Below are 16,056 nucleotides of genomic sequence, written 5' to 3'. Positions count from 1 at the left end.
TAAATCTCTCCTGTTGATCGGTCACATCTGCCGTGAGCCCTTTATCTTGATAAGATAACCGGAATAATCCTGGGTCAAAATCAGTTTGTAAAGAACGATCTAACATTTAGTATGAAACACGTCAGATAGCATTTGACCTAACGACATATTGTATTTGCAAATAAACTCTGTAAGATCATTATACATATAACGACCATAAAATTTGCGAAATGCTTACATCAATGAGACTGTTGAAATCCCTGTAGCATCACTACAGTTTGTCAGTAGCTTGTCTTTATTTAGAACCTGATCATACGCAGAACATGCTCTCGCGTATCGGATCAGCTGGGAAACATTCAAACACCACATATGCAGGTGATAATGGAATATTGCCATGTATATATGGGAATTCGATGATAGCGAAACTGGAAGTATTACGTTTGTCATAAAGTTAAGTTGTCAGTTTGCTGTTAACACAATTATATGCTCAATAAAATATCCAAATATGAAGCAGATATGGAAGAGCCTGTGGTGTCTTTTATCTCGAGTTCACTGGATATATCGATATATCGAATCCACATATGAATAAAAATGTACATTAAATGTTGAGGTGAATGCCACAGCAAGAGATTTTTTCTTTTCATGTAGAAGCTTTTGAATAAATTTTGCCTCATAAAGATGTCCAAAAACAGATCGGCTAATAAAGTGCACAATTTGTGCCCATGGGAATTCCAACAGGCTATTGGAATACTTGATCTCATAGACCACGTACATGTAGATAATTGTCAATGAGGAATTCCAGTGTCTTTTTAATATCAACTGCAGAGTACTTGTGCGTAAAATAGGAGTTGGTGTTTAACATTTAGTAATTTTATGAATAACTGATCACAAGATCTGAAATATTTCCGTGTTACATTTTTATTTAAAAAATAAGAACAGCTGTCTATTATGTCAAAAAACCTAGTCTTGAATTCATCGTGAGGAAATGCAAAGTATTGAAAAGTCATACGTTTTAATGATGTTGTCTTGATGTGGGAAAAGATTTATGATTTCAAATTTGCTAAAAGTTCTTCATAATATTTTAGAATCCACATTTGATTTACAGCTGTGACACCTTTGCGTACCTACATGTTGATTCTCGTTCAAAACAGTAAATATTTCTATGAGAAGAAATGATGGGGGGGGGGGGGGGGGGGGGGGCTTGGTAGAACACTTACTGGATCCAGCAATGTATATCTGTTTTTAAGGGTTTTTTGTGGAGTTTTGGCCGATGATATGCCAGGGAGAGTAAAACATATTGAAGGAAATTTCATTAAACAATACATGATTTTATTTCATATCCTATGATTTCAACACGTCTACTTCACATGTAGCTTCTCTTTCTTCCACGATTTAAAAATAGCATCAAAATAATAGAATTAAAAAAAAAGAAGTTTAATTTCAGCTTTATGTAAATATATTACCGAATTTTGACATCTGTTGTACTGTGCAATAAACCGGATTTTTCTTCGTGAATGGTTCTTGTATTTAATTTCGTTCATGTATTTTCCGCTTTGATGAGAATGGCAACAGCAGAGGGATCATTAGGAGGGATCTAAGTTGAACAAATGGCTGTTTTTAGAGGAGATCCTGTGGAATTATATGCTTGATCATCACTTATATATCTATATTTTATGCAGATTATGTCGTGATCCGTCATTTGATCATACCTTCTATGTCTAACACGTAAGTGTACAGTTCATCCGGCGGTATCCGACATTTCGGCCTAATGACATTTGGGCCAAGTAAAACTTGAATTCGGCCCAATATATTAGGACGATTCGTCCCAATCTCACAAGAATTGAGAATTATCCCCAAAACAGTTCCATCAACTTACAATTCTGCCCATTCCCAATTAAAAATTTACTATTTTCCCTTAAATTCTGATTGAAAATTTCCCAAATTATCTGCTCACAAGCATAGCATAGTGAATATGGTATCTATGTGTTGTATAAAATCTGCAACATCTTGGGAATGAGTTGTCTAATATGATGTGTAAAGGTCGCTTATCTAAATGCAATATAAACATATAAGAATAGTTTTTGTTTCATTTTACATACAGAATAGCATAATATTTATATACAACATAAAAATTGGAGCATGTGTACCTATAATCACGATATATTTAAATGACTGCATTTTGTTTTTCTACCTAAAATGCATTTTTTTTTTTTTTAAAAGTACGTTTCCCAAAATAAAAGATTTTTGACATAAACAGTACTGGACCCTTAAGAGGGTCAATTAAGCCAAGGTTTGCTAGATAAAAAGGAAAATGATTTGAGGGTTGTGAGACATAAATTACAAAATGAAGATGAAACAACTCTTGAGCTGCTTTGAATGACTCAACTAAGTCCCTCATCCATAGGTAGATAATTCCAGTTTTTTATCGTGCGTAGGAAGAATGAATTTAATACCTAATTTGAGTTTTACAGGATGGAATTTGTATACATGCTAACTTTTAAAAATCCCCATGGGGATTTTGCTTGTGACAGCCTTTTTTCAAAGCTCTAAATTCGCAATATTCCGTTGTGAAAATAAACCTTTTCATAGAAAATATCGATCTAATCATTGTACATGTATTATATAGGTATTAACACAACATCAAGTGTGTTTTACTCTCCCTAAATTTAACTTCAACAAAACTAAATAAACAAACTTTGAAAGATAAGCATAATTATTTTTATTAAAATCATCAACTATTCCGCTAAAGTTAAAAATAAACCAATATGTCCCCTAACAATAAGTTACATACATATTATTGATATTTAAAGTTGCATCTTTTTACACCATATTAAATGTGACTGGACTAGCTCTCAAAATTGGAATTAAAGTACATGCATTTAGGTACGACTACAAAGGTGATGTTGCTGTCTGTAAACATGGCCTTGCAGCTCCTGGAATCTGGTGGAAAAATCCACAGCCAGAAGTGTTCTGCCCTGCCATTAACTTCACATGACATCTGAAATAGTTACCAGAAGAAAAATCATCAAAATATTTTTTTTAATTGTAAGTTTAAAATACTTACTAATATCAAATTCAACAGTAAAATTTAACTGACTACAGTATACAGCTTTATGTGAATTACATATCACAAAAATCTATTAAAATACTAGGCCCCTATAATTTTATGATACATCGCTATAGATTCTGAAATATTAACTGACAAAAGATAATTTGTCGTACCTATTGCAAATCTAGGATGCTGTCAGCCATCCTGAAAATTAAGAATGACATTATTATGTCCAAATGACTAGTATCATTGTTGTCGTTCACTTTGGTGTAAAGAATATGCCAATTTGAAATCCATCTTCCTGATTGATTACTATCAATGCATTGTCTAATAAACACCTCAATACAGGTAGACTAGGTGAATTAACCATTTCGATACCACACGACACAGGTAAACAACAATGGCTGACTATTGTCCCAATTTCAGTTTGCTAGCCACCAAGAAATGGCGTGGGGTTTCAGATTTGTTGTGAAAATCGGGGTTGGTTGTCATAAATTGGGAAACAATTTTTACAAAATTGGGATTTTTTGGGTTTTGCATCCCCGATTGGGAAAGCGGGAATCGTGCTTAAAATTGGGTAAATCGTACCTAAATAGGAAAAGTTGGCATATGTGAATTTGGTATTATGTATGACTACCTGAACAATTCAGCATTGTAACAAAGAACATTTGATTTCAGACTGCATTGCACAGGCACTTGTTTCTGTAAATGACTTATGACCTCTGTATACTAATAACAACACAAGGTACCTAGCTTCAAATGACACAGAATGGCACCCCCTGAGAATGTCGGCCTTTTGATCTTGCAGGGAATATGTGATGCAAATGTATTTACTACCGTTGTATTGTACAATCATTCAACCTAAAAACCATGTATGACATGACTGCATTCGTTGCCTCTTATCGCCGAAAACTGCAACAAAACATGGATTTTCCGTTTTATACCACGAAGTGCTATGTACTGATACCGCACAAAATGAAAATTGTATATTCGTTGTGTTGAAAAATAAAGTCTCATTGTTTTATTATCACAATAAATTGATACGATGTTTATTACCAAAAGATCTTGAACATATTGCTTTGTTAACAAAATAAAAATTTTGAATTGAAGACGCTGTACGCTATTATTAGTTACTAAAAAAAACCAAAGCTGTTCATACGTTTCGGGATTTTACATGTCATCAGAAGATAGAAGTTTAAGACTTCCCGAGTGGAGATTTCAAAATATTTTCGTGTCGGATTCATTTCTGATGAAGATAATAATGAAATTATGACTTACTGTAAATACAACTTTGTTAACTAGTATGAGAAATATTTCTGCCAATTGCATGTTTCATGCAGATCTATGGAAAGTCAGAGAAAATGCAGATAAAAGATTATTTGGAAGTATGCAAAATAGAGCAAGGAAAGTTTTTTAGTGACGTGTTATTGACTTTGTGGTATGTATTGATGTGACAAGTACCTGTTGTTAGATTGAAGTTTTATGAAACCCACCATAAGTACCAAGAACGCTGCAGGCACATATCAATGTTTTTCGGAGGCGTCTGGCCAACCCTTTTAATTGACAATGATCATTAACTGTTATTTTCATGCATGCAAATGAAGATATATTGCGAGAATGGCCCCTCCACTAATTTTGATAGTACTATGTAGTAGTGAATGAGAAGATACCAATGCATGTAAGCTTGAAAGTTATGAATTGAAGCCCTGGAGCAAAGAATGACCCCCCCCCCCCCCCCTCCCAGCCTGAGGGGAAAAAATTGAGACAGCATTGACGAACACTATAACACCCCCACCCCCCACCCATGCACACACTAATTAAGGTTCTGAAGATCTTTATCATGACTATTATATTTTTATCATTGTCTGTCAGGAAATTTAAACAAGCCATGTGCAACTTCCAACTTCTCCGGCGAACCCCCTCCCCCGTATCCCTAATATTACGGATCTGTGCCGATATGGAAAAATTCACAGGCATCTGTATTATACCAGTCCACAATCTCTAAAGCTTGTGAAAAGCGTGAAACGACTACATCAATCGAAATTGGGTTGAGAGAGACAAGGAATCCAAACATTTTGGAGGAATTGTCACCGCAAAAAAAATCAGAAGGGGGGGGGGGGTATATATAGTTATCAGGTGTCTGTGGGAAAAAATATGGGGGGATGGAGTCCCCTTTATTTTTTGTAGCATTTCCCCCCTAATGTTAGTAACTAAATTATATGAAATAAGATCAATTGTGATTAATGGTCACCATTAAAATCATCCTTTTGCCTGTTATTTTTAATTCATCTATGATGCTCTATCTTTCTATAAATAACTTTAAAGAATTCCAAACGTAATTTTAGAAGAGCGTGCTAGCCAGTCAAAATCGCCCACGTATTCTGCACGGTATAAGTACATAGCACTTCGTGGTATAAAATGGAAAATCCATTTTTTGTTGCAGTTTTCGGCGATAAGAGGCAATGAATGCATGGTTTTTAAGTTGAATGATTGTACAATACAATGGTAGTAAATACATTTGCATTGCATATTCCCTGGAGGCTCAACATGCTGACATTCTCAGGGGGTGCCATTCTGTGTCACTTGAAGCTAGGTACCTTGTGTTGTTATTAGTGTACAGAGGTCATAAGTAATTTACAGAAACAAGTGCCTGTGCTGCATTGATAAAATAAAACATTTGTGTTATGTTGTTTGATAAGTATTTGTGAAGTTTTGCAAGTACTTCATACAATACAACACAAGCTCTTTTACAATTTATTTGTTGATTTTAAAAGACCTTTTAAAATTAGGAGTATTAGGTGGAGTACCCTTAACCAAGTGATTAACAACACACACAGATATAAGTACTACATATATATATTTCTAGTATTAAGAAAAAAAGTGCAAAGAAGGGACATTTTAGAATGTTCTTTGTTTATACAATGAAATAAGCACATAATGTTGAGATATCTTCATGCACTGGTCATTCTAAAACATAATGTAAACCGCTCTTTTAATTTACACATGTATTGTTATTATTTAGTTACTTTGTCTTTAAAGTTTGTCTCATTACATAGGTCCGTCAAATTTTTGATGGACATTGTACACAAGTCAATGAGATCGTATATAACTGCTTATTAAGGGCCCTAGCTCAGTCCCTTCATATCTATTCTATAAAGATTAAAGTTCACAATGAGATCAATTATAATGCAATTTTGCTAAAAAAAAAAAAACAGATGAAGATCTTTCCTCTTTAATTGAAAATCAATATCTCATGTAATGATAAATATGTAAGTGCTCATTGTTTGCATATTTGATCAAATTTGAAATATGAAGAAGACAATGATTATACATGTATCCAGTCCTGTGTAAAGTAGCTGCCCAGACATTGTTAATTCTATACTTTACTTTAGTTACAATGTATTGAACACGATTCAAGTATGCCAAAGTTTTAAAATGCCATTTATTATAGGTGCAATTATAAAGAGGTGAGATTAGATATCTTTACCCAGTGGAAGTATTACAACCACTTTTGCACCATTTCATGTGTTCATTTTGACATCACTGGTATTATTTTTTTTTATATTTTAGATTATGGGGAGCTTTCAATGCAGTTGTTTTCAATACAATCCTTTTCCTTGCATCAGTGTCCCATTTAAGGGCAGTGTTGTCAGATCCAGGCATTGTCCCACTGCCAACTACAGGGCTGGACTTTTCTGATCTGCATGCAGGAAAAACTATGCCAAATATGGTAAGTCTCTGTATATAATCTTCAAATGTTACCAATATGATGAGTCTCTGTATGTAAATCTTCAAATGATACCAATATGACGAGTCTCTGTGTATAATCTTCAAATGTTACCAATATGACGAGTCTCTGTGTATAATCTTCAAATGTTACCGATATGACGAGTCTCTGTATATAATCTTCAAATGATACCAATATGACGAGTCTCTGTATATAATCTTCAAATGTTACCAATATGATGAGTCTCTGTATGTAAATCTTCAAATGTTACCAATATGACGAGTCTCTGTGTATAATCTTCAAATGTTACCGATATGACGAGTCTCTGTGTATAATCTTCAAATGTTACCAATATGACGAGTCTCTGTATATAATCTTCAAATGTTACCAATATGATGAGTCTCTGTATGTAAATCTTTAAATGTTACCAATATGATGAGTCTCTGTGTATAATCTTCAAATGTTACCAATATGACGAGTCTCTATGTATAATCTTCAAATGTTACCAATATGATGAGTCTCTGTATATAATCTTCAAATGATACCAATATGACGAGTCTCTTTATATAATCTTCAAATGTTACCAATATGATGAGTCTCTGTATGTAAATCTTCAAATGTTACCAATATGACGAGTCTCTGTGTATAATCTTCAAATGTTACCGATATGACGAGTCTCTGTATATAATCTTCAAATGATACCAATATGACGAGTCTCTGTATATAATCTTCAAATGTTACCAATATGATGAGTCTTTGTATGTAAATCTTCGAATGTTACCAATATGACGAGTCTCTGTGTATAATCTTCAAATGTTACCAATATGATTTATTCATGGTGGATAATGTTGATGGTTACAGAGTTTACATGAACAGATAAACCATTTTATTGCTATTTTTAATACCATGCTGGTATGAATGCTATATGATTATCAAACAAATTAATACTATATGCTCAACATACAGCATTTTCATATCTCATTGAGTAATAGATAAAATACCTTGTCAATTTCATCACTGTAGAAGATGTAGCTGAAAATTATAGGTCAGTTGTGCCATTTGAAGGAACTCTGATTGAAATTGCTCTCAATTGTTTCATCTATACAAGTTTAATCACTATAGAGCATATGTTAGTAGTTAATCTGAGTTGTATCTCCTTTCCGAAATTGAAGGTAGTCAATCCATAATAGTCAATCTCACAAGATTTCTCCAGGTCCCTCTAACCTGTGCAATCTGTTGTTCCAGTTCTTCTCATGTTTTTCCTATTCTTTTGGTATCAGCCTCCTGGTCTCTCCGCCAGGTGTTTCTTGGCAGACCCCTCTTAAGCTTTCCTTGGGGGTTCCAGGACACTCCGACAGGGCTTGCCTTGTGATGTTAGTGTGTGGCCAGCATAGAGTGTGCCCTTCCCACCTCCATCTTCGCTTCATTATCTCCTCTTTGATTGGGGCTTGGTTTGTTCTTCGCCAAAGATTCAACTCATCTGATCCGGAGGATTCATTTCAGACATGTGTTGATGAATGTCTGGATCCTGTTTGTTGTTGCAATAGTTGTCCTCCATGTTTCTGACCCATTCGAGTGCACCATCCTTTCATTGCAGTCTTACTGTGGTGTGTGTTGTAATTTCCTTGGCCTTCCAGATGTTTCTGAGTTGTGGGAATGCTGCTCTGACTCTAGCTTTTAGGTCTGCCTCTGTTCTTCCTTGCCAATTTATTATACTACCAAGGTATGTAGAATGCTCAATTTCTTCAATTCTCTTGCCTTCTATCTTTAAAGTGGCATCTGATGTTGTGTTTGCTCTTAATATCTTTGTCTTCATTCTTTTCATTCTTAATCCTACTTGTGCTGATGTTTCTGCAAATGTGACCATTTTCTCCTGCGTTTGGGACCTGAGTGCCAGATTGTCTGTGAAGTATAGGTTGTCTGTGTCCAAGGTGTCCATTGTATTCCATTTCTCCTATTGTCTGTGGATGATTTCATTATCCAGTCTATTGCAAGCAGGGACAGGAAATGTGACAATAGATATCCTTGATGAATTCCAGTTTTAACTTCAAATGCTACCATCAGTTACCCTCTATGACCCTGCATGCCAAGTGTTCATAGGAATTGCAGATAATATTTACAAGTTTACCAACCAGGTATTCCATAATGCTGCAGAAGTTTCTATATTGTCTCCCTTTCAACACTGTCAAAAGCTTTTGTAGTCTATAAAGCTTAAATACAAGGAGGAATTCCATTCAGCACATTGTTCAATGATGTTGTGTAGTGTTGCTATTCAAAATTTGGTCCATATAAGATCTACTTTTACAAAACCGGCGTGTTGGTCATGTAGCTTGTCATCCACTTCTTGTTTCATTCTGTTTAATATTATCCTGTTTAATACCTTCCCTGGAATATTTAGTAATGTTATTCCTGTATAGTTGGCACAGTTACAAAGAATCTCCTTTTTAGGAGGTTTTGATAAGGTACCCCTCCTTTTATCTATGGTGTGTTAACATTTAAACATTTTCAACTTTATTATTTACCGAAATTGTTATGTACATGTAGCATAATTTTGATAAAACAGAGCAAGAATTGGAAATTTCTTGGTCCCTGCCCATATGGGTGCTGAGGGTTGAGGCCAAAACCTCAAAAAATGATGCAATTTGTAAGATCTTCTTTACTCAAGGAAAATATTGTGAAATTCATGGCCTCTGCATCTGAGCCATGGGTTCTGGCCTGGATTTCTCCCCCCAAAAAAATCTGAAGTCGAAACTTCGGACTTCGATATGAGATTTTGCTGAAATTGTGATTGCTCAAATAAAAGAAAAGTCAAACTTAAGTTTGAGATTTTTTTGGGAAAAATCCGAACTAGGGCAGGCTTTAAGGCTGATATAGAGGCTCTGTGGTATATAAAGATATGATATAATTCTTTTCCATTTACATTATAGAAGGATGGTTGGAGTGTTTGCATGAAATGTGAAGCCTACAGACCTCCCAGAGCACATCATTGTCGAATCTGCAGACGTTGTATAAAAAAAATGGACCATCATTGTCCATGGTAGGTTAAAACTTTTTCATGTAGTCATACAACATAACTGTAAATGTCTGATATGTAGTATATTTGATATACTATATATTATATATATTAATATATATATATTCAATTTTGTCTAGGATAAACAATTGTGTTGGAGAACTAAACCAAAAGTATTTTATCCAATTTCTCTTTTACATAGGTAAGTGCAACATTTATTCACTATTTCAAGGTGGTTTTATACAGTAACTGAATACACAATGCTCTCTAAGGTGTAATTTGTACTTCAGAGAAGGAGAGTCAGTGCTTTTTATATCCTCTATAATGTTTAATCATATAATATATATCTGGAAGGTTGCTCAGTTGAGCATTGTAGAACAGGAACTGCTTGATGCGATTTCAATATAAGTTGTTTGATATATTTACATGTAGTATTGAAAGAATGTACGGAGTATCATTCAGACAGAATTAAGATTCGCTGTGTAATATATACAATAAGATTAATTTATACAGCAGGTTCAAAGTGTGTACCTCATGAACAGAGTAAGAAGACGATAGTCATTTCTGTCCCTGAAATTCTATCACTCATTGATTTCTCCGAAATTCAGTAATTTCCATGTTGAAGTAGTTAGACACTAAAATTAGAATTATATATTCCCCACACTGATAACTCCTTTGGATTGATTGTATATTATTTAACGTTCCGCTCAAGAATTTTTTACTCATATGGAGATGTCACCATTGCCAATGAAGGGCTGCAAAACTTAGGCCTATGCTGGGTGCTTATGGCCTTTGAGCAGGGTGGGATCTTTATCGTGCGACACCTGCTGTGACATGGGGCCTCAGTTTTTGCAGTCTCATCTGAAGGACCGCCCCATTCAGTCACCTTATACAACAAGCAAGGGGTACTGAGGACCTATTAAAACCCGGATCCCCATGGAATAACTCCTTTGTAATATGACTCACCAAGTTGGGGATTTTTTGCATTTTCCTTGATAATAGTCAAATATTTCAATAAAATCTGTATTATATAAAATCATGGGCCACATGCATTGATCAAAATCCACGTATTTGCAACATTTAATTATGAAAATTAACGTCATCATTGAATATCAATCTTATCATAGTCAACACATGTGGCCCACACTTTCTGAAGTCAAACAGGTGTCGAAAAATAACAATTTTTGGGTCACTTTAAGAAAATGACCGGAAATCCAGACATTTGTGATGTCATATGTCGTAAATTCTTAATTCGCTGATATAATTATAATGACATTGTAGCTTTGTATATCTCACCTTTTAACACCATCATGCAAACAGTTGTGTTGATTCAATAATAAATAAATCTCATATTTTAACATACTTGAGGATATGAATTTCGACGCTTTACACTGGCATACTTCATTAAATGTTCACATGCTTCATGAAAAGTATGCCAGCATGAAGTGTAGTGTCGCAGTTCATATAATGTATTTTTAGAATTGAAATTTATTTCTAATATTCACATTCTACTTTCATATCTGTCAGAATTCTCAGTCGTTTCAATAGATGTACTATAATTATGAAGTAGTTCTGTATTTATACGTGCATTGTTTACAATTGTTGCATTTATGTGGAAATGGCTATCATAACAATTTGTAAAGATATCAAAGGCAAAAATATTGTAAATGTAACTATATAGTTAATTTGAATTGCAGTCTGAATTAGGGCCCATTAGACTATTTTCAAACCTACTCCTATATCTTTATATTTTTCTGCAGGTTTGTTGAGTGTTTATGCAACAACACTGGTGATAGCCACTTGGATAATAGACCCAGGAGTCAGAGATAAGCATTTTAAATTGTAAGTGTTGTATTACTCTTATGTAATGGATATATTGAAGGTCTTCCTTCTTCAGCAGAATCTCATTAGAGCCTTTTTTGTCCAAGTCTTATCCATAGAACATTATCCAATAGACTTGAAATTTTGTACAATACTTCATTGCCATTTGCAGATGTGCATATTGTAGGGACAGGAGGATCCAATTGTTTTCCTTAAAGCTATAGTGGATCTGAGGGGTGGAGGGTGTAAAATAGTTTGTGATGTTCATAATGTTGATGTTCCTGCTCATGCATTCTCCTCCATACCATGCAGTACATTAAGGGAAGGAGGTTTCATTTGGAGCACTTCCAATTTGGGGAGCTAGGGAGACATTAGTTTTTCATAAAAATAATCTCTAGTTTTAAATCTCCATTGTTACAGATCATTTAGTCATGAGATCCGTTCTGGATTGATCAATGAGACTTGTTTGCATTGTGAGAAAATTTTAATCTCACTTAACCCAGGCAGTTTTAGGAATGCAGTACCTATTTTTTTTTTTTATAATCCTGGACTCAAAGTCTGTAAAATTCATAAATAAACATGCTTGTGTATTCTTGCAAAATAAAGTACTCACAGATAACTTGCATCTCCTTTGACGTTACAGGATACATTCTGTTTTACTGGTGGTGGAGTCCCTTCTGTTTGGAATGTTTGTCTTAGCTATCGGTTGTGATCAGGTAATTATTTTCAAAAGTTGGGTGATTAATTGTCATTCACATTGACACTTTTACATTGTGTATGGCAAATTTTCACCCCATTTTTATTTTCTCCCATTTTGCATCTCTATCATGTATTCCCCCAAACGGGTGGAGACGTATTTGGTTTGCATAGTTGTTTTGTCTGTCTGTCACAAATTATGTTCTGACTATAAAAGCTTACATTGTGTGTAATATTATTTTACACTTTGATATGTACATTTACCAATGTTTTCTGATTATTGAATAAAGATGGATTAGGTATCACAATAAATACTCTGACCTTTCACCCTGGCAACTTTTGTTTCGCTAAATACAGACATTGTCTTGGTTGTTTGTATTATGAAGAATATATGATAAACTGTAGCGGTTAGAAGGGTTCGATCACTGGTTGCCAGACAGTTCAGTTGATAGAGCACCTGACTGGAGATTCAGGGGCCCCAGGTTCGAATCCCAGTCTGTCAGTTGTTTCACTAACCGATTGTAGATCGTAAACATAAATGTGAGCATTAACATAGCACTTACAACCGTTTCACTAAAAGTTACAACTTGCGATTTACGACCAATATTGATCGTAACTCTATGAGTGGGTTAGGGCTATTGTAAGTGTTCCTCCTCATGCACGTAAATGAGCAATATGGCTGCCATGCTGACCTTGTCTAAGATCATTTTGTGACATTATTTACCTGACTGAGATTGGTGACACTGTGGAGGAAGAAAACAATCACAATGATTTGCAGTCTGCTTTTGCACAAGAATATTGTGCAGTCCGAGCCCGAATTTTAAATTTATTAAGAGTTATCCTTCTTTGTTACTCACAACTACAGAAATGCCAGTCTGCCAAAGTAAATGTAAAGGCAATATATTCATTGCTTTACTCTTTTATTTCCACTATCATTAATTGCTACTTTTAAAAAAGTGAGTGGGTAGTCAATATATCAAACTTTGCATGTAATAATAACATAAACAGTTGTTAAGAAAATAAAGGGGTTACTACATGTATTCGTGCCTGCACCACCATTATTGTACATGTATATTTAACATTAGGCAGAATTCAAGTCATTAATTCTCATAGACATGTTCAGAAATTAATTTTCTTTGGTAACAGTTAATTTATATCTGAAATGTTGCGACTCGACGTACTTGGCTATTTTTTTTTTTATTTTTATTTTTTTTATTGGATCTCATTTATGATTAATACATGTATATCTTTGATGCAACTGACTAACTGCATAATACATGTACCTTCGAATGATAAACATTATAATTTTTTTTTTAGGAAAATATGATATTATCATGATTTGGTAATGGGGGAGGGGGTTAAAATCCCAATTTTGCAAGTGAAACATTTCTGTAGAGTTTTATGAAGGTCGTTAGAAATTAAACATACAAACTATATACACAGAAAAGGGATGGATCATTATTGGACCCTGGGCGTTTTCTCCCTTCCAGACACATTTTCTATTTACTTAAAAAAGAGTGACAACAGGGATGACACTCCCTGTTTAATACAAAACATGTGGAATGTGTCAACCATCCTGGTCACGGCACCAAATTTAACTGGAAATGAGAAAATGCAATGAACCAGACTAGGATTCGAACCCTGGACCCCTGAATCCCCAGTCAGGTGCTGTATCAACTGAGCTATCTGGCCACCAGTGATTGAATCCTGATGATTGCCACAAAACAATAGAAATATGGAGTGATTTCTGCATAATCAGCATTGCTGATTATACTAATTATATCATGATTCAAATGTTTCTGTACCCCATAATACAAACAACCTAAAGATTTATTCTTATTTCCTACGTAGTTTGTGTCTTGGTCTGAAGGTGTGTTATATTTAAGATGAAGGATACATGGAGATAAAAGTTTTAAATTCTTGTCCAGGTTATGTCTTTGAAAAGGAATAGATTATGACAAAAACGTCATTTATGTCATAAAGATTTAGGCTATCTCTTGATTCATTTGGAAAATTTTAAGGAGAGAAAAGGTTTACAATTCAGACCATGCTTTTTAGTGTAAAAGCTGTAGATGGCCACACTTGAAACAAAGGTTGCTTGTGATCACCTGTCCTCATTTGCACATTTGTCAAAGTATTTAGGGATATATATATGTAGAACTTGTTCAAGCTATAACTTCACTGAATTCAAATATTTTAATAGCTGCTCATTTTTGGTTCAAAAGTTGATTATGACTTATGAAATGACTGTCACATATGTCAAGGTCACTGGAATCTGATTTTTTCTGTATGTCCCATTATTTTGTTGTGCACATATTTTAGAAATTCATGCACGTATGGCATGTAGTTATTTAGTATTTTAAATGTGACCCAGTTTGAATATGCAATACAAAACAGCTTTAGCTTTATTGGTGAATGTAGTCATGAAGAACTGTTGATAGTATTCAGATACCTGTGAGTAAGAGGCACCAGATCTTATTGTTTGAATATTCATTAGAAAGGATTGATGCCATTAGGGTAGCTATGTTGACTTAAATTCTTCATCTTTTTAAATTCGCTACACAGATGTCGGCAATACTTAATGATGAGACAGCAGTCGAGTATGTTAAAAAAGAGGGACCAAAGAGACAGAAAAAGTCAGCGTTTGTTATGATGCAGGAAGTTTTTGGTAGAGGTATGACAGAATGATATGACATCATTTAGGTTTTGAAATATTATCAAATTATTGAAAACATCTGTCAAATTCAAATAATCATTGTGTAATCACTAAATGATTTCATTAATGTGTTCAAAGAGTACAAAGTCATATTATTTTTTTAACAATCAGTCCAAATATTGACAATTCCAATTGAAAAGTATTTTTGTGTGTACTTACTGCAGTGGTTAATTTACAAACTTCATTAATTCGGGATTATACATGTAGATTATGCAACAGGCAAGAGTCCCCATGTTTTGTTAGGGCAGCTCTAGTGTAAAGAATTGTCTTTTTAACCTATAATGATTTTTTCTTTCTCTAAATATGTGAGGAGTAGATTTTGAATGAAACCATTTTCTCCTTCCAGGCCACCCAGCCCTCTGGCTGTTTCCATTGCAGTTTCGACCAGTTGAGGTAGACCATTCCAACATGTATCATGTTTAGTGCACATGCAGTGTGTGTTTTTAACTTGTGTGTCTGACAGGGAGATTTTTTGACATACTAAAGTATTACAACATAACTTCATTGGATGCGTAACGTGGCGAAGGAAGGTTGCTTTGATGTGTTTACTGCTTGTGATGTTGGAGTGACAGAGAGGCCTGGTTGCATAGTATGGAAATGAATATTTAATTACTTGAGGATTGATAGCTATCGTGAACAAACAGTTTTTATAAAACTATACTCATCACAGCTTTTGAAGTTTCATTTACTTGTCTGTTTGTAATTTATTCATGAGATTGGACAAGTTGGTATTGTATTGATGTCTAATTATAATCCAGAAAGTGATTTTAATCAATGGTATTCTAATTTTTCTAACAGACTTCCTAACGAATGGGAGTTTCTTATTATTCTGTGTTATCACTTTAATTTAATTAACATGTATTTATATACTGTATAAATTACATCAAATGACTATTGTATGTAATGAAATTTTTTTAATCATGTGGAACAATATTTTAGAAATACATGATATTTATGAAATGGGCTTGAATTCCTTTTATTTTGATATTACCGTGTCAGTTTGTTTGTCCATCTGTCACCAACATTGTCTTGATTAATCTGCTACATTTGAAAAC

General features: G+C 34.2%; 1 pseudogene; it reads left to right on the top strand.

Annotated features, from left to right (window-relative positions):
* The first annotated feature begins 1,571 nt into the window (after positions 1-1,571).
* Positions 1,572-15,961, top strand: LOC125680960 (palmitoyltransferase ZDHHC3-like; annotated as a pseudogene).
* Positions 15,962-16,056: the final 95 nt, after the last annotated feature.

Source organism: Ostrea edulis, chromosome 2 (genome assembly GCF_947568905.1).
Source record: "Ostrea edulis chromosome 2, xbOstEdul1.1, whole genome shotgun sequence".
Classification (NCBI taxonomy): domain Eukaryota; kingdom Metazoa; phylum Mollusca; class Bivalvia; order Ostreida; family Ostreidae; genus Ostrea; species Ostrea edulis.
The sequence above is the reverse complement of the archived record's forward strand: the minus strand, read 5'-3'. Positions and strand labels throughout refer to the sequence as shown.